Source organism: Ranitomeya variabilis, chromosome 1 (genome assembly GCF_051348905.1).
Source record: "Ranitomeya variabilis isolate aRanVar5 chromosome 1, aRanVar5.hap1, whole genome shotgun sequence".
Lineage (NCBI taxonomy): Eukaryota > Metazoa > Chordata > Amphibia > Anura > Dendrobatidae > Ranitomeya > Ranitomeya variabilis.
In genome coordinates this window covers 1024833210-1024857924 of record NC_135232.1, presented here as the reverse complement: position 1 = coordinate 1024857924, position 24715 = coordinate 1024833210, and the positions used below count along the sequence as shown (strand labels likewise).

Genomic DNA, 24715 nt, shown 5'->3' with positions numbered 1-24715 from the left:
GAAATGAACCATAATACTGCTGCGAAGGAAACGGATAAAACGAAAGCGAAAGAATTATATACATATCTGAAGGCTGAAGTATAAAACCCACACATTAGTACAGTACTACCAGCTAATTTATGACTCAAACCCCATGTAATAGCGGTGGTGCTATGTGCTATGGGACGACATTACAGGAACCCTTAGTTATGATGCCGGAATGTACACTGAATAGCCACGTTATTACAGATACCTACTGTATTTATTAGCACATTGGACCTTCGCTGGCCCTCAGAAAATTCATTGTGGTACAGATTCTATGTGCTCAAATCATTCTGCAGGATTATTGTCCCATGCAGACAGGGTGGCCTCTTGCAGATAATGCAGATTAGATGGAGGTATTTAATATTGTATTAGGGAATAGCACACCAAGAATTGGCACAAAACGGAATGTTTTTGATTGCTTTTAATTTTCTATTCTAATATCCAAAAAAGTCAATAACCGCAAAGTTAAATGTAGCAACGTTTTGGGTAATGTACCCTTCGTCTGGCAATGAATAGGATGAAAAAATGCAGAATATCCACTTGTACCAAGTGGTACAACATGCATTTGATATAGCAGAATGCGGTGTGACATTCCTCTATGTGTGCTATTTTGTTATCCAATATTAATTTTCTGACAAAGTAAGTAGCAATGTGGCCTGTTCCATTGGAATAAGCACCCATTTTATTCAAATTGGCATTTGATCAACCCACCTTTTGTATAGATGAAGGTACTGATCTCTAAAAACCTTGTCCTTGGGATGTTCTATAGCAAGAGTCTCAAATACACAGGCTGCATGCGGCCAATGAGGCTGTTATCTGCAGCCTGTGGGGCCATGAAGTTCTGAGTAACCTTGGGCCAGCAGGCCGAAGGAGGATAGTGCCAATGCCCCTAAATAGCATCACAGCCAGAGCACAGTGTGTCACAGCGCCGTGTGTCAGAGCACAGGCGTCTCTTTCCCACACTGGAGAAGGACATTCGCCATGGTGGTTACTTGAGAGAAGGTACTCTCTAGTTAAACCTATTGGTACCCTGTTGGGTGTCGGTAGTTGCATAACAAACCAAGGCCAAGTAACAGCATCGGGTAAGCCAGCTATGGAGGCCTGCAAGGCCCTGGAATAATCAGGGTCTAACAGGCAAGATGTCAGTGTGAAACTGACAGATCTAATACCCTGCAGTGCAGAAGTATCTGCTACCATGCAAGGAAAAGTTAAAGTTCACAAGAAAGAACTATGGTAAGTAAAAGGAAAAAAAAGAATTGAAAAATAAATTCAAAATAAAGTTTGAAAAATAATTGAAAAATGTTTTGTCTCTAACAATAATGTAAAAGAGAAAAAAGTACACTTTTGGAATTGCTGAAGCGACCCGAGCTATAAAACTATACCATAACCAGTAATAAAAATTAAAAAAACTCACCAAAAATGTGTTATGATACTGACACACAAAAAGAATAAAAAGTAATCAAAAGCCATATAGGAAAAAAATGTAAGCATTGAAATCGTCATCTCATCACATAAGGAACATGAACTGTCAACTTTTTTGCATGGACGGCCCATTTACCCTATAGGGTTAGGGTCTGGGGACAAAGAACGTCAGGGAAGAAAAGAAAAGCTCACTGTCATATTCCTAGACGCTATCCATGACTATAGGACCCTAGGGGCATAGTGTGTTGTCCTGATGAAAGTGTTCTTCTTGCATAGGGTAAACTGCTGCTTTGAGGGGATAAACTAGGCTGGAGTACAATGCTTAGGTACACTATACTGTCCTAACATCCATCCACATGTATCAGAGCATCCAGGGTAGGATTCATTGATTCATGTTGCTTGCACCAATTTCTGTTCCTGCCATCAGTAACGTACAGGTGAAATTTACACTCATCTGACCATGCAATATTTTCTTCATTATTTAGTGATCCAATTATTTTGCTCTTTTGCCCACTGAAGTCTTATTTTTCTGTTTCCCTTAGACTAAGTTCATGCAAGTGTATAAGAAATCATCGGATTTTGATCCAGAAAAAACATCATCTGTATTATCTATTTTTATACATCAACAATTTTTAATATTTATAAGACAACATACAGTTTCCTGTGTTAATAAGTTTATTGTATCAATACAAATTGTATGCATGATGGATGTTTTGTGTAGAATATGACTTTATTTTTCTTTGCACACACAAACTTGAATACAGTGTCTTGAAAATGTATTCATACCCTGTGAACTTTTCCATATTTTTTTTCATGTTGCCCCCAAAATTGTATTTTATTGGGATTTTATGTGATATATCAACGATAAGTAGCAAGTATTTCCGAAGTGTAAAGGAAATGATACATGGTTTTCTAAATCTTTTTAAAAAATATAAAAATTGTGACGTACATTTTGTAAGAGTCATGTAGGCCTGGTAGTCGGGGGCAGGTATATCTCGCCCAGGTATTTGTCCTATGTGAATTAGGCCGCTCAGTATCTTCAGGATACCGAGGGGTTAATAACTGCAGGAATAAAGGCTGACCAGCTGGAGGTTTCAGGTGTCAGCCTGGGGCACACAGAACGCCTGTCTGTGTGAGACAATGTGAGTAAGAGCTGTGCTCATGATCTGTGTTATGTTTGCTGGGTGGGAGTAGCCCCCCCAGTTGTTAGATAGGAACGTATCTGTATAGTTAGCACCGGACAGGCAAGGATTTCTTTTTATGATTTGTTTTCTGTATTTGCTTTCACTTTAATAAATCTGACCCGAGGTCAGTCTACTTGGAAACCTGCTGTCGCCTCAGAGTTTAATGCACAAACCACGTGACCTTTGACCCCAGCAAAGGCGATCCCGGAGTGTTTTGTTACATTGTGGTGGAGAACGCGGGCATTCCGTGGCACAGGCGACAGTATGGAAGACGTGGTGAAAGCCCTAGTACAGTCCACTGCCATACAGCAGCAGGCCACTGCCACACAGCAGGAAGCTAACCGCTTGATGGCCGCACAGCTGAAGGAGTTGGTAGACGTGACGACTGCAGACCGCCAGCTTCTCCAACAGGTGGCGCAGCGCTTGGTGAGCATGCCTGAGGCTAACCCGGAAGCAGAGTCCAGGAGAATCCATGTGAGTCGGTACTGGCAAAAGCTGACTGCAGAAGATGACGTCGAGGCGTACCTGACAACGTTTGAGCGGACAGCGTTGAGAGAGAAGTGGCCGAAGGAACGATGGGCCGATCTAATTGCTCCGTTTCTCTCCGGTGAGGCCCAAAAAGCTTACCATGACTTAGACCCGGAAGTCGCTCAGGACTTTGAGAGGCTGAAAGCTGAGGTCCTGGCCCGGCTGGGTGTGACGACGGCTGTCCGTGCACAGAGGGTACATCAGTGGACCTATCAGCCTGATAAACCGCCGCGATCGCAGATGTTTGACCTGATCTACTTGATAAAGAAATGGCTGCAACCCGAGGTACTGACAACTCCAGAGATAATCCAGCGGATCGTTCTGGACAAGTACCTGAGAGTATTACCACCGGCGCTGAAAAAGTGGGTGAGCCAAGGAAATCCCGCGACAGCGGATCAACTTGTGGAATTGGTGGAGCGTTATTCCGTGGCGGAAGGACTTCCTGACGATACCTCCACCACCCGGTCTGTGCCTCCTCCTCGTGGAACCGGTAAGACTGTTCCAGGGACTGCGGGTGAAGGAAAATTACCTAAAACTGTGGGGGAGGTACCCGGGACTGCTCGCGCTCCGAGACCGAGAGTGTCGGACTATGGTCTCAATAGGGGGCCTGTTAGGTGTTTCCGCTGCCATGAGAAGGGCCATGTTTCTGCGAACTGTCCTGTTACCGCTGAACCCATGCAATGCGATGTTACAGACTCTAAAAAACGCATGTCTTTGGTTACACGGCTAGTGAGTGTGAATGCGGGTCAAAATTATGCAGCGAAACATCTGTGTGAATTATCTGTTGATGGGAAAAGTGTTGTGGCGTTACTAGACTCTGGAAGTGTGGTGACTCTGGTGAAAGCTAGTCTGGTGGCACTTCCGTCTGGTTCGTCTGACAAATTCTCTGTAACGTGTGTGCATGGTGACACCTGCTCGTACCTAACAGCGGTCATACTGATTTCCACTCCCTATGGGTCTGTGCAACACAAAGTGGGACTCGTTCCCGCACTGTTACATGATATAATCCTGGGCAGGGATTTTCCTCATTTCTGGCAGTTGTGGGAGAATCAGTTGCTCCTTCACGGTAGCTGTAACCGTGAATCTTCCCCCATGCCATCTGGAGGTCCCGAGTTCCTAGACGAGACCCCACAGGAAGATGTTGCTGGGGAGGTTATTGAATCTAACCTTCAGTTCCCCTTCTCAGTTATGGCGGGGGAAACTGAGGAAACTGAGGAAACTCAGCGAGAGGCGGAGGCAGACAGTCATCCAGCACCCTGCCTACCCGATTTGGGAGTTCAGTTGGATGACTTCCACAGCGAACAAATGAAAGATCCTACCCTGACTCAGGCTAGGAAAAATGTAAAAGTGATAGATAGCGTACCCGTGGAACCTGACACTAGGCTAGCGTACCCGTACATGGTTCTTGAGAATGATTTACTCTACCAGGTAGAGAAAAAAGGGGAAGACACTGTGCAACAGTTAGTGGTACCCAAACCTTATCGGCGGAAGGTACTGGACCTGGCCCACGGACATATAATGGGGGGACACCTGGGGGTACAAAAAACCATAGAAAGGATATTGCATTGTTTTGTGTGGCCCGGAATACACAATGATGTGCGTAACTATTGTGAGTCCTGTCCAGAGTGCCAAATCTCGGCACCTAAACCTCGGTTCCGTAGCCCTTTGGTACCCCTCCCTGTTATTGGGGTCCCGTTTGAGAGAATTGGGATGGATTTGGTTGGGCCCCTTCCCCGGTCCGCACGTGGGCATCAACATATCCTCGTCATCATGGACTATGCCACTCGTTATCCCGAAGCCATCCCTTTGCGTAACACTGCTACCAAAACGATCGCCAAAGAGTTGGTACACGTGTTTAGTCGGGTGGGAATTCCAAAACAGATACTCACCGACCAGGGGACTCCCTTTATGTCAAGGGTGATGAAGGAGCTCTGCAGGCTCTTACAAATAGACCAGTTGCGTACGTCTGTCTATCACCCTCAAACAGATGGCCTGGTTGAGCGGTTCAATAAAACCTTAAAACAGATGCTCCGGAAGGCGATAGACAAAGATGGGAAGAACTGGGATTGCTTGTTACCCTATTTGCTGTTTGCCATTAGGGAAGTTCCCCAGTCTTCCACAGGATTCTCGCCTTTCGAGCTATTATATGCCCGTCGTCCCCGTGGACTGTTGGACGTCGCAAAAGAAACCTGGGAAGGTCAAGTCACTCCCTTTAAAACGGTAATAGACCATGTAACGCAAATGCAGGACCGGATTGCTGCTGTCATGCCCCTTGTTAGGGAACATATGTTACAGGCCCAGGGAGCCCAGAGGCAAAGTTATGATAGAGGCGCCAAGGTCCGTACGTTTGCACCCAGGGATAGGGTGTTGGTCCTAATCCCTACGGTGGATAGTAAATTTCTGGCAAAATGGCAGGGCCCCTTTGAGGTCATGGAACGAGTTGGAGAAGTGAACTATAAAGTGCACCAGCCTGGTAAGAGAAAACCAGAGCAGATTTATCATGTGAATCTGATAAAACCCTGGAAAGACCGCGCTGCCCTAACAGCGGATCTGCCCCGTCCGGTTTGCTCACCTACCATACCGGAGGTGCAGATTGCCGAGACTCTGTCTGAACGACAAAAATCTGAGGTTAAGCAGTTTTTGTTACAGAACCAACAGTTTTTCTCGGAAAAACCTGGCCAGACTAGGCTAGTGAAACATGAGATTGTCACAGAGCCTGGTATCACAGTTCATGTGAAGCCATACCGGATTCCGGAAGCACGCCGTGAAGCCGTCTCCCGGGAGGTGAAGGCCATGTTGGACTTAGGAGTCATTGAAGAGTCGCACAACGCCTGGTCCAGTCCAATTGTGTTGATACCTAAGCCGGATGGCTCTATACGGTTTTGCAATGACTTTCGGAAACTGAATGCGGTTTCTAAATTTGATGCCTACCCTATGCCCCGGGTCGATGAGTTGATCGATCGGCTGGGTAAAGCCCGATATATTACGCCCCTGGATCTAACAAAGGGGTACTGGCAGATCCCTCTGGCCGAGGCGGCCAGAGAGAAGACGGCATTTGCTACACCGGAAGGGCTGTTCCAGTATATCTACATGCCGTTTGGACTTCACGGAGCACCAGCAACGTTCCAGAGATTGATGGATCGAGTCTTGAGGCCCCACAGGCAGTACGCCTCTGCCTACCTAGACGACATCATAATTTACAGCGTGGACTGGGAAACTCACCTCCGGAAGGTACAGGCGGTGATTGATGACCTGAGAGATGCAGGCTTAACGGCGAATCCCAAGAAATGTCACATCGGCCTTGAAGAAGCCCGATACTTGGGCTATGTGATTGGCAGAGGAGTGGTTAAACCCCAGATCGACAAAATACAGGCAATTCAGGGCTGGCCGCAACCAGTGAACAAGAAACAAGTTCAAGCTTTCCTGGGCATTGCCGGCTATTATCGCCGGTTCATACCCAACTTTGCGGCCATGGCTACCCCCTTGACGGATCTTACCAAAGGGAGGGATTCCGTCATGGTAAAATGGACCTCAGCGGCTGAAGAGGCCTTCCACAGCCTGAAACGGGCTTTGTGCTCTCAGCCCGTACTAGTGACTCCTGATTTCAGCAGCGAGTTTGTGGTGCAAACGGATGCTTCTGATACTGGTGTTGGAGCTGTACTTTCCCAGGTCAGGGACGGAGTCGAACACCCGGTCCTCTACCTCAGTCGGAAACTGAATGTGCATGAGCAGAGGTATGCCGTGGTTGAAAAAGAGTGCCTAGCCATCAAATGGGCTCTCGACTCCCTCAAATATTACCTGGCAGGTAGGAAGTTTAGGCTGGTCACGGACCATGCCCCTCTCAAATGGATGCACCTCCACAAGGACCATAATAGTCGGGTAACCCGGTGGTTCCTTGCCCTGCAGGCTTACTCGTTCACGGTGGAGCACCGCCCCGGGGTACAGATGGGGAATGCTGATGCCCTGTCCCGAGTGCACTGTTTCAGGAGTGTCTTTGCTCGACCGGAGTGGTCTGAGCAGGGGGGGAGGATATGTAAGAGTCATGTAGGCCTGGTAGTCGGGGGCAGGTATATCTCGCCCAGGTATTTGTCCTATGTGAATTAGGCCGCTCAGTATCTTCAGGATACCGAGGGGTTAATGACTGCAGGAATAAAGGCTGACCAGCTGGAGGTTTCAGGTGTCAGCCTGGGGCACACAGAACGCCTGTCTGTGTGAGACAATGTGAGTAAGAGCTGTGCTCATGATCTGTGTTATGTTTGCTGGGTGGGAGTAGCCCCCCCAGTTGTTAGATAGGAACGTATCTGTATAGTTAGCGCCGGACAGGCAAGGATTTCTTTTTATGATTTGTTTTCTGTATTTGCTTTCACTTTAATAAATCTGACCCGAGGTAAGTCTACTTGGAAACCTGCTGTCGCCTCAGAGTTTAATGCACAAACCACGTGACCTTTGACCCCAGCAAAGGCGATCCCGGAGTGTTTTGTTACAATTTGTATAAATGATTTGATTAAATAGTCATCTAAAAAGCTCTACTGAATAATATTGGTCTAAGTCATGTTAGAAATTCTCACAGACAGAACTTGGATCAAAAATAGGGTAGTGTAAAAGTAGCCTTAGACAGAAATGGTATTATTTTAAAAGAAATCTCTAAGTTGGCATGAATTAACCCCCTCTAGAATACGTGATCATTAGGACTCTATAAATGTAGAATGGAAATGTAGTATTATTTTCTCTATTTTAGTTAGATCACATCATACATCTTTCCTAAATGCCATTATTGCATGGGTTAACCTAAGCTGACTGTATGCCAGCTTGTATTTTTGTACAATGTAGATAAAAACACATAGATACTGATTCATTAATGCATTTGCACGTTTTTTGCTTAGTGTTTATTGTTTAGTGTGCGGTGATTGTTACAGCCAATGAACCTCCCTGAAGACTGGAATTGAGCAGTAGCAAGGTGAATAAAACTGTATTTTCGCCCTTTAGTCGCTGCTCCAGTAAGCTCCTAAACGGCACCTATAGCCTGTAGATTACCACTACATCAGCAGATAAATAGTGTTTATATGAGTGACAGGTTTTCTGTAAGGATCCAAGTCAATGTTCTACCAGGTTCTATTCCATAGTGATCACTTATGCTTTTGGACCTTCTACATTATGTGACTCCACAATAGAGTTTTATACTATGCATAGTTACTATCCAGGTTTCTAGAAAATTAGATCAAAACCCCAGACCCTAAAATTTGGAAGCTACAGTGGGTACAGAAAGTATTCAGACCCCTTTAAATTTTTCACTCTTTGTTTCATTGCAGCCATTTGTTAAATTCAAAAAAGTTCATTTTTTTTTTCTCATTACTGTACACTCTGCACCCCATCTTGACAAAAAAAGCAAATGTAGACATTTTTGCAAATTTATTAAAAAAGAAAAACTGAAATATCACATGGTCATAAGTATTCAGACCCTTTGCTCAGTATTGAGTAGAAGCACCCTTTTTGAGCTAGTAAAGCCATGAATCTTCTTGTGAATGATGCAAAAAGTTTTTCACACCTGGATTTGGGGATCCTCTGCCATTATTCCTAGCAGATCCTCTCCAGTTCCGTCAGGTTGGATGGTGAACGTTGGTGGACAGCCATTTTCAGGTCACTCCTGAGATGCCCAATTGGGTTTAGGTCAGGGCTCTGGCTGGGCCAGTCAAGAATGGTGACAGAGTTGTTCTGAAGCCACTCCTTTGTTATTTTAGCGGTGTGCTTAGGGTCATTGTCTTGTTGGAAGGTGAATGTTCGGCCAAGTCTGAGGTCCAGAGCACTCAGGAAGAGGTTTTCATCCAGGATTTCTTTGTACTTGGCCACATTCATGTTTCCTTCAATGGCAACCAGTCATCCTGTCCCTGCAGCTGAAAAGCACCCCATAGCATGATGCTGCCACCACCATGTTTAACTGTTGGGATTGTATTGGGCAGGTGATGAGCAGTCCCTGGTTTTCTCCACACATACCGCTTAGAATTATCATCAAAAAGGTCTATATTCATCTCATCAGACCAGAGAATCTTATTTCTCATAGTCTGGGAGTCCTTCATGTGTTTTTTTAGCAAACTCTATGTGGGCTTTTATATGTCTTGCAGTGAGGAGAGGCTGCCATAAAAGCCCAACTGGTGGAGGGCTGCAGTGATAGTTAACTTTGTGAAACTTTCTCCCCTCTCGCTACTGCATCTCTGGAGCTCAGCCACAGTGATATTGGGGTTCTTCCTTACCTCTCTCATCAAGGCTCTTCTACCATGATTGCTCAGTTTGGCTGGACGGCCAGGTCTAGGAAGACTTATGGTGGTCCCAAACTTCTTCCATTTAAGGATTATGGAGGCCACTGTGATCTTAGGAACTTTGAGTACTGCAGAAATTCTTTTGTAACCCTGGCCAGATCTGTGCCTTGCCACAATTCTGTCTCTGAGCTCCTTGGACAGTTCCTTTGACCTCATGATTCTCATTTGGTCTGACATGCACTGTGAGGTCTTATATAGACAGGTGTGTGCCTTTCCAATCAAGTCTTATCAGTTTAATTAACCACAGCTGGACTCCCATAAAGGAGTGCAACCATCTCAAGGAGGATCACAAGGAAATGGACAGCATGTGACTTAAATATGTGTGAGTGTCTGAGCAAAGGGTCTGAATACTTATGACCATGTGATATTTCAGTTTTCTTTTTTAATAAATATGCAAAATTTTCTACATTTCTGGGGGTTTTTTTCAGTTAAGATGGGGTGCAGCGTGTACATTAATGAGAAAAAATGAACTTTTTCTATGACCTTAACAATCCCAGGATCGAAGCTCTAAAACCCCAAAGGCGCACATGAGCAGTGTCTCCATTCATTGTCCATGGAACTGCCAAGAGATGCGAAGCTCTTTACTCGGCAATCCCATGAACAGTAAGTGAAGTGAAGGTGGAGCATGTCCACTTCTGCTCCATTCAAGACACGGTTTCACAGCTCCATGTGTTCCAGAGTCCTGATCTCAGGATCGCTGTCGTTCTGACTGGTGATGAGCGAATGTGCTCTCATAACATCTTAAATCGAGCATGGTCACGTGTCATCCGAACATCTGGGAGTGCTCGTGTATTATGTTTAAGTCCCTGAAGCTGCATAATTTGCAGTTGTTAGACAGCCTGAACACGTGGGGATTGCGTAACAAACAGGCAATCCCTACGTGTCAAGGCTGTCTAAGGGTATGCACAGACAATCAGGAACTGGCAGCACTTTGCTTTGGACACAATGTATGTTCACTGCGTCCAAAGCGCTGCCTTCTATTGAATGCAGGTGAATTTGTAGGTGTTCAATGAACTGTGCGGATTCACCTTGTTCAATAAATTTCTATTGGTGAAATTTCTCTTATGGAGACTAGAAATTGACATGCTGCAGTCTGGAGAGGCGCGGTGCATGTCAGTCTCCGTGAGTGATCCGCAGACACACATACATGCATAGTGGGCTTGGAATTTCTTGAAATCCCATCCACTATGCGGTAACAGCTGGACGCTGCGGGTTGAACGATGCACAAGTTCGCAACATCCAACCCGCAGCACTTACTGATCGTGGGCACATACCATAACAGCCACAAATCATGCAGCCAGAGTCTCGAACATAATACACGAGCACTCCCAGATGCTCGGATAACACCTGAGTGTGCACGAATAAGACGTTATCCATGCATGTTCGCTCATCACTAGTTCTGACCAATAAGACTTCCAGCGATCCCAAGATCAGGACTATGGAGTCCCGAAAACAGGACTCTGCAGCACCGTCCTGAATGGAGGGGAGGTCTGCATGCAACAGGATATATTCTATCCATATGATAGGGGATAACTTATTTTTTTGGTAATAACTCTTTAATGGGAACCTGTCAGGTCCCCCATGCCTTCCAATCCAGCGGCATATACTTATTTATGAGTAAATGCCCTGCCGAACCAGCCCTATATAACATTTTTTTTGTAAAAATTAGGTTTTAAAAAAAAGCATTTATATTGTCAAAGTTTCCTATGCTAATTAGGGCATAAATCAGCTACAGTTGTGCCCAAAAGTATTGACACCCCTGCAATTCTGTCAGATAATACTCAGTTTCTTCCTGAAAATGATTGCAATCACAAATTCTTTGGTATTATTATCTTCATTTAATTTGTCTTAAATGAAAAAACACAAAAGAGAATGAAGCAAAAAGCAAAACATTGATCATTTCACACAAAACTCCAAAAATGGGCCAGACAAAAGTATTGGTACCCTCAGCCTAATACTTGGTTGCACAACCTTTAGCCAAAATAACTGCGACCAACCGCTTACGGTAACCATCAATGAGTTTCTTACAATGCTCTGCTGGAATTTTAGACCATTCTTCTTTGGCAAACTGCTCCAGGTCCCTGATATTTGAAGGGTGCCTTCTCCAAACTGACATTTTTAGATCTCTCCACAGGTGTTCTATGGGATTCAGGTCTGGACTCATTGCTGGCCACCTTAGAAGTCTCCAGTGCTTTCTCTCAAACCATTTTCTAGTGCTTTTTGAAGTGTGTTTTGGGTCATTGTCCTGCTGGAAGACCCATGACCTCTGAGGGAGACCCAGCTTTCTCACACTGGGCCCTACATTATGCTGCAAAATTTGTTGGTAGTCTTCAGACTTCATAATGCCATGCACACGGTCCAGTAGTCCAGTGCCAGGGGCAGCAAAGCAACCCCAAAACATCAGGGAACCTCCGCCATGTTTGACTGTAGGGACCGTGTTCTTTTCTTTGAATACCTCTTTTTTTCTCCTGTAAACTCTATGTTGATGCCTTTGCCCAAAAAGCTCTACTTTTGTGTCATCTGACCAGAGAACATTCTTCCAAAACGTTTTAGGCTTTTTCAGGTAAGTTTTGGCAAACTCCAGCCTGGCTTTTTTATGTCTCGGGGTAAGAAGTGGGTTCTTCATGGGTCTCCTACCATACAGTCCCTTTTCATTCAGATGCCGACAGATAGTACGGGTTGATACTGTTGTACCCTCGGACTGCAGGGCAGATTGAACTTGTTTGGATGTTAGTCGAGGTTCTTTATCCAACATCCGCACAATCTTGCGTTGAAATCTCTTGTCAATTTTTCTTTTCCGTCCACATCTAGGGAGGTTAGCCACAGTGCCATGGGCTTTAAACTTCTTGATGACACTGCGCACGGTAGACACAGGAACATTCAGGTCTTTGGAGATGGACTTGTAGCCTTGAGATTGCTCATGCTTCCTCACAATTTGGTTTCTCAAGTCCTCAGTTCTTTGGTCTTCTTTCTTTTCTCCATGCTCAATGTGGTACACACAAGGACACAGGACAGAGGTTAAGTCAACTTTAATCCATGTCAACTGGCTGCAAGTGTGATTTAGTTATTGCCAACAACTGTTAGGTGCCACAGGTAAGTTACAGGTGCTGTTAATTACACAAATTAGAGAAGCATCTCATTCAATGCTTCATTATACTGAGCTTTGTTCTCTCAGTCACTGCCTATGCAGAGCGGCCACACACATTCAATGCTTCATTATACTGAGCTTTATCTCAGTCACTGCCTATGCAGAGCGACCACACACATTCAATGCTTCATTATACTGAGCTTTGTTATCTCAGTCACTGCCTATGCAGAGCGACCACACACATTCAATGCTTCATTATACTGAGCTTTCTTATCTGTCACTGCCTATGCAGAGCGGCCACACACATTCAGTGCTTCATTATACTGAGCTTTGTTCTCTCAGTCACTGCCTATGCAGAGCGACCACACACATTCAGTGCTTCATACTGAGCTTTGTTCTCTCAGTCACTGCCTATGCAGAGTGGTCACACACATTCAATGCTTCATTATACTGAGCTTTGTTCTCTCAGTCACTGCCTATGCAGAGTGGTCACACACATTCAATGCTTCATTATACTGAGCTTTGTTCTCTGTCACTGCCTATGCAGAGCGACCACACACATTCAATGCTTCATTATACTGAGCTTTGTTATCTCAGTCACTGCCTATGCAGAGCGGCCACACACATTGAGAACATTATACTGAGCTTTGTTATCTCAGTCACTGCCTATGCAGAGCGGCCACACACATTCAGTACTTCATTACACTGACTTATTATTCTAAGGTTTTGAGTAAATTAAGTATTTTAATAAGTACCGATTGTGCGCATGCGCTTGACATCTAATTCTTCAGCTTTGTTATCTTGGTCGCTACTAATACAAAATGCAGTCGGCGATAAAGTGACCTTGACTGTAGAGCTGTGCATAGGCGTCCACTGAGATAACTGAGACTCAGTCATCTTAACAAAAAGATTCCCAGGACCCAGATGCAGCGGCCATGACTAGTTTGTGGCAGCCACACCAATGTCCTGTGTACCTCTTACTAGCTGCTGGGACTGATGGGCAGGTAAGAGGAGGTTTGCAGGGCTCTGGTCTAGTAGCCACAGACGAGGCTGCTAAATAAGGGTCCTGCAAATGTATCTTGCTCAAATCTAGATCTTTGTATAACGAATCATGTCAGTGAGGCCAGATTACTGTCTGGGGGGGGAGTGGGCGCAGGGTGCCCATTCAGGACCAGCTTAACCATTACCGGGTAGGTGACGCAAAGAACTTGCCTCGTCTCTGGCACGGACAACCCAAGCAACATCACTCTGGTTGACTATATATCTACCCTTCAATAAAAAACATTCTCAGCCATGATTTATAGCAAAGCAACAGACTGGTAGCGCAGACCTCCACAGCTGTACACTAGTGAGGTGCCCACTGCCCCACTCCTCACCAAAGTGGGACTGGTAGATGTGCAGCAGCAGTGACATTAGTGAATACCCGATGCGTTAGAATCAGGCCACCATCTAGTTAGTGATATGGAGCTGCCACTGCCTCTGTACATGGCTGCACCACACACCGCTGACTCCTCCTCCGAACAACCCTCACTGGCTGCTGTGTCACTGAGGAGAAGTTAGATGGCCAATAGGAGATCATAATTCTGTGTGGTGGAATGAGAGGTAGCCAATCACAGCCCATTATGTTACCAAGGGGCCAGACTTGGCAGACTATAAACTATAGCAGATAATGGTGTCTGAATAGAGCTTCTCACAGCTTCACAAAAGGTTCATTATTCTTATTTATATGTAAATAGTGTACAATTCACACCGCAGGCCCTACACAATATATACCACACGTCATACACCACACCTCATACACAATATATACCACACCTCATACACAATATACACCACACGTCATACACCGTACCTCACACAATATACACCACACCTCATACACCGTACCTCACACAATATACACCACACCTCATACACCGTACCTCACACAATATACACCGCACGTCATACACCACACCTCATACACAATATATACCACACCTCATACGCAATATACACCACACCTCATACACCGTACCTCACACAATATACACACCTCATACACCGTACCTCACACAATATACACCGCACGTCATACACAATATACACCACACGTCATACACCGTACCTCACACAATATACACCGTACCTCATACAATATACACCGTACCTCATACACAATACACCACACGTCATACACCGTACCTCATACACAATACACCGCACATCATACACAATACACCACACGTCATACAATATTCACTGCATGTCACACAATATAAACCTCACATCAAACACATGTCACACAATATTCACCATGTCATACAATATACACCACACATCATACAGCACATGTCATACAATATACACCGCACATCATACACAGCACATCACTGTACAAACACCACAACTCATGTCTTATAATATACACCACACCTCACTTCATACACCACACATCACACACAACATGTCATACAATATACACAGCACATCATACACCACACCACACATCATGCAATATAAACCACACGTCACACAATATAAACCGCATGTCATACAATATACACGTCACATCATGCAATTTACATGGTACTGCACATAATACACCACACTTCATAGAAAATACATCTCGTGTCAAACAAGATACATGGCACGTCATTGAATATACATCACACACTTCACACAATATACATGACATATGATACAACATTTGCCACACATCATAAACAGCATAACACCCAACATACAGTACACACCGTACATCATGCAACACACCACACAACATACAAAATATACCACAAAACATTATAGAACATACATTGCATAATATGCACTACATAATACAATATATAGCACAACACAGTATACAGCACACTGCTCGATATATATGACATGATCTACACAACACAACAATAGACAACACTACACTATACCTCACTACAGCAAACCACTACAGTACACAACACCCCATTCATTATAGTACACTACACAAAGACCAGGGGGCACGCATTACAAGTTGAAGAAAAGTGATTGCGGCAGCTAAATAGGAAAGGGTTCTTTACAGTTAGAGCAGACAGACGGTGGAATGTCCTACCACAAGAGGTAGTAATGGCAGACACTATAAGGCCTGTTTCACACGTCAGTGGCTCCGGTACGTGTGGTGACAGTTTTCTCACGTACCGGAGACACTGACTCACGTAGACACATTAAAATCAATGTGTCTCTGCACATGTCAGCATGTTTTCACGGACCGTGTGTCCATGTGCAAAACACGGAAACATGTCAGTGTTCGTGGGAGCGCACGGATCACACGGACCCATTCAATGGGTGCGTGTCAACACGTACTGCACACGGATGCCGTCCATGTGCCAACTGAGGACCACACGGACCGTGCAGGAGACAGCGCTACAGTAAACGCTGCCCCCCCTGCGTGTGGTGCTGAAGCCGCCATTCATTCCTTCTCCCCAGCAGCGTTCGCTGGAGAGAAGGAATGAAAAATCATGTTTTTTTTAATTTTTAAAATAATGATGTGCCACGTGAGCACACGGATAACTCCGGTACCGGAATTATCTGGACGTGTGAGACTGGCCTAACAGCTTTTAAAAATGGGTGGGTGCTTTTCTCAGCACAAATTGCATTGCAGGTTATAGATAATTATACAATTGGAGGCTCCCTTTACCTCCCGGCTGCACAGATTACACTAATGATATGCAGCACATGATGCATCCCACACTATCCATTGCAGAGAATAGTTCACAACACACTTGCATCGTAACACATCACAGCTCACTATAATAATAATAATATTTTTTTTCTATAGCGCCAACATATTCCACAGCACATTACATTTTAGAGGGGCCTTGTACAGACCATAAAAGACATTGCAGCATAACAATAATCACATAAATCAACATATACCAAGAGGAGCGAGGGCCCTGCTGGCAAGCTTACAATCTATGAGGAAATAGATTGCCACACTCTATATATAGAACACTATACAAATCTGCAAAGTACTAGTGTCCTGAGAGTGTCAGAGGGGACACAGAGCCAAACCTATCTCATATAACGCCTACAGCCATAGAAGCCTCCACACCCACTAAACTCTCCTTATTGTACAAGAGAGTTATGCTGCCTCCTGCAGACAAATGCAAGTACTGCTACCACTCCCCACTAAGCTTAGTGTTTGTTTTTATTTTATTGCTGGAGTGGTGCCACTAATGTACGAGTTAAACTGAAAGCCTTTTTTAAAATAAAAATTAGAAACTCTGTTTAAAGCACCATTCCAGCGTCTCTTTTTTTATTTTACAGCTGTAGTGGTGGCACTAATGTACGTTTCCTTCCCCTAGTGTTATACTCACTAGCCGCCGTCTTCATCATGCTCTGGTCGACTTCTGCAGTTTGTGACCTGACGGATCACTCCAGTGTTTGGAGATGTGGAAATCACAATTCAAAGCCTATGAGAGTCAGAACAAGGCTCTCTGAGAGCATTGCAAGCGTGTGACCCGTTACCTCTGACTTCCAGTCAGTCAGAAGCTGCGGTCACAAGATGGCCAATTAGGACTGGAGCGGTGCTGGAAATAGCAGAAGACAGCGGCTGGTGAGAATGAGGCTGGGGTCACACGTATAAAAAAAATTGGTCATATTTTCATCCAGATAAGTGGGACGATTTTCTCTCATTTGTCTTCCATGTGCTGTCAGTGTCTAATCCGTTTTTTACTCAGCAGCTATTAATCATTTACAGGACCATTTACAGTTTCCTATGTTACACAGCATTGCATTGTATCCTTAAACATAATAGGCTATACTGTGGCTCCGTATTGCATCCGATTTTTTTCTTACATCCATCAAATTTTTTTTCTCATGTCGAATATAGCTGACAAAAACCTGCAGATCTGCACCCCCTCATTGAATAATGTTGGTCCAAGTGAATTCACTATTTTATCGTATTAAATAAATAATCTTTATTTTTATATAGCGCTAACATATTCCACAGCGCTTTACAGTTTGCACACATTATCATCACTGTCCCCGATGGGGCTCACAATCTAAAATCCCTATCAGTATGTCTTCGGAATGTGTGAGGAAACCTGAGTACCCGGAGGAAACCCACGCAAATGTAAGGCTACGTTCACATTAGCGGCGGGCGCCGTAGCGGCGCCGCATGCGTCATGCGCCCCTATATTTAACATGGGGGCGCATGGACATGCGTCGCACTTGCGTTTTGCGCCGCATGCGTCGCTGCGGCGCCCGCTTCCGGGCGCAGAGGACGCAGCAAGTTGCATTTTTGCTGCGTCCAAAATCAATTAAAAAAAGGACGCATGCGGCGCAAAACGCAGCGTTGTGCATGTGTTTTGCTGCGTTTTTGTTTGCGTTGTGCGCTGCGGCGCCGACGCTGCGGCGCACAACGCAAATGTGAACGTAGCCTAAGGAGGTTGCTTTCCCTGCTCCTTACCTGGAACCACTTAGTCAGACAGCTGGGTTGTTGGGGGGAGGACTTTCTGCCCTGTACAGAGGAGACCATGTGACTGCTGGGGGCAGAGAGGAAGAGAGAGGAGTGTGGTCAGAAAAGAGCGGGAGAGCAGAGCGCAGGAGACAGAGGGGACAGTGCGCCAGAGAGAAAGAGCGGGCTGCAGCGCCGCGCTCCCCGAAAGAGAGTGCTCCCCGTGAGGGCACTGAGGCTGAGATACCAGCCGTAGTGGAGGCTGGATGTGAGAGTGTGGACTTGGAAGCCTCTGTAATCAGAGAAGACGTATCCCCTAACAGTGACCTGAGCGCGCAGCCCCGGTGACCGCACTGACAAGCCAGGACCCCTGAGTGTGACAAAGTAAACTGCTCAGTGTGTGTGTAGCATTGCTGCTGCAGAGAGAGACTGCCAGCCTAATATACAGAGACTGGCAGCACAGTGGCTGTGTTACTTCCAGCTGCACTGGGAGGAAAGACTGCAAGGACTTAACCCCGGAGTCTCCAGTTCCCAGGAGACAGAGGAGAGACTTAAGGATCTTCAAGCGCTGCTGGTGACTGTACCCATGTTGGAATAAGGACCCTCCAGTCAGGACCGCCCTGGACTGATAAGTTACAAGAACATTCGTTAACCGTTTCGATTACGCTTAACTGTTTACTGTTTGCTTTATCTCTATTAACCCCCTGTTTACTCCCGGCGAGGAGAATCTTACTCCTGATAATAAATTCCCCTCAACAGTTGGTCTGTCTGTTCCGTGGTGACACACTCAGTACCTGCATCCTATTACACAAACACGGGGAGAACATACAATCTCCTTGCAGATTTTGACCTTGGTGGGATTTGAACTTACATTAGCACTGAAATTAAAAAGAAAATGCTGGAGTGGTGCTTCAAACAAATGTACACATTTTTATTGAAAAAGTTTTTCAGTTTAAAATGTTTTTTATGCCCATAGGATTGTGCTAGGTGAAAATATTAAAAATCAGCTATTCTCATCCTCTGCAGGTCCAAAAATCTGTTTCTGCCACTAGTTCCAGGCTTTTATGACAGGCTGCAGCGGTAAGTCACAAGTACAGCTTCATCCAATCATTGTGCTCAGCAGTCATGCTGATGTAGGCCGGTTTCACACGTCAGTGGCTCCGGTACGTGAGGTGACAGTTTCCTCCCGTACCGGAGACACTGACACACGTAGACCCATAAAAATCAATGCATCTGTTCAGATGTCATTGATTTTGTGCGGACCGTGTGCGGACCGTGTCTCCGTGTGCCAAACACGGAGACATGTCAGTGTTCGTGGGAGCGCACGTTTTACACGGACCCAATAGAGTCAATGGGTCCGCGTAAAACACGCACCTCACACGGACATTCTCCGTCTGGGGTCCGTGTGGCGTGCCGGAGACAGCGCTACAGTAAGCGCTGTCCCCCCCACATGGTGCTGAAGCCGCCATTCATATCTTCCCTGTAGCACCGTTTGCTACAGAGAAAATATGAATGATAGTGTTTAAAATAAAGATCCATGTGTCCGCCGCCCCCCCACCCCCTGTGCGCCCCCCCCGCTGGTCAGAAAATACTTATCCGGGTCCCCCGTCGGCAGTCGCTCCTTCCTGGTCTGGCCGCGCCTCCTACTGTATGCGGCCGATTACACTCATGAATATGTGGCTCCACCTCCAATAGGGGCGGAGCCGCCTATTCATGAGTGTAAATGAGCGGCCCCACGTGACCGCATACAGTAAGCCGCGGCCAGACCAGGAAGGAGCGACTGCCGACGGGGCATCCGGGTGAGTATTTTCTGACCAGCGGGGGGGCGCACAGGGGGTGGGGGGGCGGCGGACACATGGATCTTTATTTTAAACACTATTCTTCATATTATCCCTGCAGCAAACGTTGCTGCAGGGATGATATGAATCGCAGCTTCAGCACCATGCAGAGTGGGTACCACACGCTCCGTGTGGTACCCACTCGCCATACGGGCGGCACACGTGTGCCGCAGGTATGGCCTCCGTGAGTTCCCAGGCACACGGACACGGATAACTCCGGTACCGATTTATTCCGGTACCGGAATTATCTGGACGTGTGGGTCAGCCCGTAGACTGCATGAACCGTTGAGCCATTGATTGGCTTCCAGTAAACACATGAAAACAATTTTTCTGTTAACCTCCTTTTTTTAAAAAAAAAAGGGTCTAATATTTAAAAAACATATTTAGCATTACCACATTTGTAAAAATCTAACCTAGTAAAGTATTATATTTTATATTCCACATGTAATAAAAAAAATAGAATTGCTGTGTTTTGATCACTTTGCTTCCAGAAGGTTGGATGACATGGCTTGAAATATCTCCATCATGTTTCCAATACAGGAGTCATCATGAACTTACTCCTTAAAGGGTTTGTCCATAGCTAGATATAATATATCTAACAAGTAATTATATTGCCAAATTGAACAAGGAACATCACTAGCTTGTCCCCTTCATCAGCTCAAACTGTTCAGATGCAACAATGCCTGTACATGTTGGCATTATACACTGTGTGCCGAATTATTAGGCAAGTGAATATTTTGACCATATGCAGATTTCCCAACTCCAAAGTGTATAAACTTGAATGCTTTTTGGATGAAGTGCTTCTCACAAAATTAGAATATCATCAAAAAGTTAATTTCAGTTCTTTAGTACAAATTGTGAAACTCATATTATATAGAGTTATTACAGAGTGATCTATTTCAAGTTTATTTTTTTGTTTATTCCTCTTTATGTTGATGATTATGGCTTACAGCCAGTGAAAACCCAAAAATCATTATCTCAGTAAATTAGAATACTTTATTACACCAGCTTGAAAAATGATTTTAAAATTTGAAATGTTGGGCTACTGAAATGTATGTTAAGTAAATACACTCAATACTTGGTTGGGCTCCTTTTGCATCAATTACTGCATCAATTACTGCATCTGTTGTGAAATTGGATTTTGGGCTCCCCCGGTGGCCACTGGTGGAATTGAACTTGTGTGCATCATCCCCTCTGTTCACCTGTTCCCATCAGGATGTGGGAGTCGCTATTTAACCTTGCTCCTCTGTCACTTCCATGCCGGTCAACATTGTAATCAGAAGCCTTTCTGTGCATGTTCCTGCTACCAGACAACTTCCAGCTAAGTCGGACTTTTGTCCTTGTTTGTTTTTTGCATTTTGTTCCAGTTCACAGCTGCAGTTTTGTTTCTGTGTCTGGAAAGCTCTTGTGATCTGAAATTGCCACTCTGATGTTATGAGTTAATACTAGAGTCTTAAAGTAATTTCAGGATGGTGTATTGATAGGGTTTTCAGCTGACCATGAAAGTACCCTTTCTGTCTTACTGCTATCTAGTAAGCGGACCTCGATTTTGCTAAACCTATTTTCATACTACGTTTGTCATTTTCATCTTAAATCACCGCCAATATATGTGGGGGCCTCTGTCTGCCTTTCGGGGAAATTTCTCTAGAGGTGAGCCAGGACTATATTCTCCTCTGCCAGGATTAGTTAGTCCTCCGGCCGGCGCTGGGCGTCTAGGGATAAAACGCAGGCTACGCTACCCGGCTACTGTTAGTTGTGCGGCAGGTTTAGTTCATGGTCAGTTTAAGTTTCCATCCTTCCAAGAGCTAGTTCCTATGTATGCTGGGCTATGTTCTCTTGCCATTGAGAACCATAACAGTTTGACCGGCCCACAAAGGGTTAAATTAATTGGCAGATAAAGGAGAGAAAAAAGAAGTCTGCTGAAAATTTTTTTTATTTTTTTTTCTCCTTCAGTTCTGAGTGTGCTTTCAATTGAATCACTTGCAAGTCTGCCTATATTGCAGCCTTCCTCTCTCTCTCTCCTTCTAATCCTGGAATGGCTCTGTGTTCACCTGTTTAAAATGGATATTCAGAGTTTAGCTGCAGGTTTGAATAATCTCACCACGAAAGTTCAAAATTTACAAGATTTTGTTGTTCATGTTCCTATATCTGAACCTAGAATTCCTTTGCCTGAATTTTTCTCGGGGAATAGATCTTGCTTTCAAAATTTCAAAAATAATTGCAAGTTGTTTTTGTCCCTGAAATCTCGCTCTGCTGGAGATCCTGCTCAGCAGGTCAGGATTGTGATTTCCTTGCTCCGGGGCGACCCTCAAGATTGGGCTTTTGCATTGGCTCCAGGGGATCCTGCGTTGCTCAATGTGGATGCGTTTTTTCTGGCCTTGGGGTTGCTTTATGAGGAACCTCATTTAGAGCTTCAGGCGGAAAAAGCCTTGATGTCCCTATCTCAGGGGCAAGATGAAGTTGAAATATACTGCCAAAAATTCCGTAAATGGTCTGTGCTTACTCAGTGGAATGAGTGCGCCCTGGCGGCGAATTTCAGAGAGGGTCTCTCTGATGCCGTTAAGGATGTTATGGTGGGGTTCCCTGTGCCTGCGGGTCTGAATGAGTCCATGACAATGGCTATCCAGATCGATAGACGTCTGCGGGAGCGCAAACCTGTGCACCATTTGGCGGTGTCTACTGAGAAGACGCCAGAGAATATGCAATGTGATGGAATTCTGTCCAGAAGCGAACGGCAGAATTTTAGACGAAAAAATGGGTTGTGCTTTTATTGTGGTGATTCAACTCATGTTATATCAGCATGCTCTAAGCGTACTAAGAAGCTTGATAAGTCAGTTTCAATTGGCACTTTACAGTCTAAGTTTATTCTATCTGTGACCCTGATTTGTTCTTTATCATCTATTACCGCGGATGCCTATGTCGACTCTGGCGCCGCTTTGAGTCTTATGGATTGGTCCTTTGCCAAACGCTGTGGGTATGATTTAGAGCCTCTTGAAACTCCTATACCTCTGAAGGGGATTGACTCCACCCCATTGGCTAGTAATAAACCACAATACTGGACACAAGTAACTATGCGAATTAATCCGGATCATCAGGAGATTATTCGCTTTCTTGTGCTGTATAATCTACATGATGTGTTGGTGCTTGGATTGCCATGGCTGCAATCTCATAACCCAGTCCTCGACTGGAACGCTATGTCTGTGTTAAGCTGGGGATGTAAGGGGATGCATGGGGACGTACCTTTGGTTTCCATTTCGTCATCTATTCCCTCTGAGATTCCTGAATTCTTGTCTGACTATCGTGACGTTTTTGAAGAACCTAAGCTTGGTTCATTACCTCCGCACCGGGAGTGCGATTGTGCCATAGATTTGATTCCGGGTAGTAAATACCCTAAGGGTCGTTTATTTAATCTGTCTGTGCCTGAACATGCTGCTATGCGAGAATATATAAAGGAGTCCTTGGAAAAGGGACATATTCGTCCTTCGTCATCTCCCTTAGGAGCCGGTTTTTTCTTTGTGTCTAAGAAAGATGGCTCTTTGAGGCCGTGTATTGATTATCGGCTTTTGAATAAAATCACGGTTAAATATCAATATCCGTTGCCACTGCTGACTGATTTGTTTGCTCGCATAAAGGGGGCCAAGTGGTTCTCTAAGATAGATCTCCGTGGGGCGTATAATTTGGTGCGAATTAAGCAGGGGGATGAGTGGAAAACCGCATTTAATACGCCCGAGGGCCACTTTGAGTATTTGGTGATGCCTTTTGGCCTTTCAAATGCCCCTTCAGTCTTTCAGTCCTTTATGCATGACATTTTCCGTGATTATTTGGATAAATTTATGATCGTGTATCTGGATAATATTCTGATTTTTTCGGATGACTGGGACTCTCATGTCCAGCAGGTCAGGAGGGTTTTTCAGGTTTTGCGGTCTAATTCCTTGTGTGTGAAGGGTTCTAAGTGCGTTTTTGGGGTTCAAAAGATTTCCTTCTTGGGATACATTTTTTCCCCCTCTTCCATCAAGATGGATCCTGTCAAGGTTCGGGCTATTTGTGATTGGACGCAACCCTCTTCTCTTAAGAGTCTTCAGAAATTTTTGGGCTTTGCTAACTTTTATCGTCGATTTATTGCTGGTTTTTCTGATGTTGTTAAACCATTGACTGATTTGACTAAGAAGGGTGCTGATGTTGCTGATTGGTCCCCTGCTGCTGTGGAGGCCTTTCGGGAGCTTAAGCGCCGCTTTTCTTCCGCCCCTGTGTTGCGTCAGCCTGATGTTGCTCTTCCTTTTCAGGTTGAGGTCGACGCTTCTGAAATCGGAGCTGGGGCGGTTTTGTCGCAAAGAAGTTCCGACTGCTCCGTGATGAAACCTTGTGCTTTTTTTTCTCGTAAATTTTCGCCCGCCGAGCGGAATTATGATATTGGGAATCGGGAGCTTTTGGCCATGAAGTGGGCTTTTGAGGAGTGGCGTCATTGGCTTGAGGGGGCTAGACATCAGGTGGTGGTATTGACCGACCACAAAAATTTAATTTATCTTGAGTCCGCCAGACGCCTGAATCCTAGACAGGCGCGCTGGTCGTTGTTTTTCTCTCGGTTTAATTTTGTGGTGTCATACCTACCGGGTTCTAAGAATGTTAAGGCGGATGCCCTTTCTAGGAGTTTTGAGCCTGACTCCCCTGGTAATTCTGAACCTACAGGTATCCTTAAGGATGGAGTGATATTGTCTGCCGTTTCTCCAGACCTGCGGCGGGCCTTGCAGGATTTTCAGGCGGATAGACCTGATCGTTGCCCACCTGGTAGACTGTTTGTTCCTGATGATTGGACCAGTAAAGTCATTTCTGAGGTTCATTCTTCTGCGTTGGCAGGTCATCCTGGAATCTTTGGTACCAGGGATTTGGTGGCAAGGTCC

At 45.1% G+C, this 24715-nt stretch overlaps 1 protein-coding gene across 1 annotated transcript in view; it reads left to right on the top strand.

The window, feature by feature from the left end:
- The first annotated feature begins 19016 nt into the window (after positions 1–19016).
- The window catches only part of IRF2 (interferon regulatory factor 2), a 196223-nt gene continuing 190524 nt past the window's right edge, over positions 19017–24715 (top strand). Inside the window, exon 1 of the mRNA XM_077279594.1 lies at positions 19017–19059. The gene's annotated coding sequence lies outside the window, so the exon portion shown is untranslated. The remainder of the gene's footprint in view (positions 19060–24715) is intronic.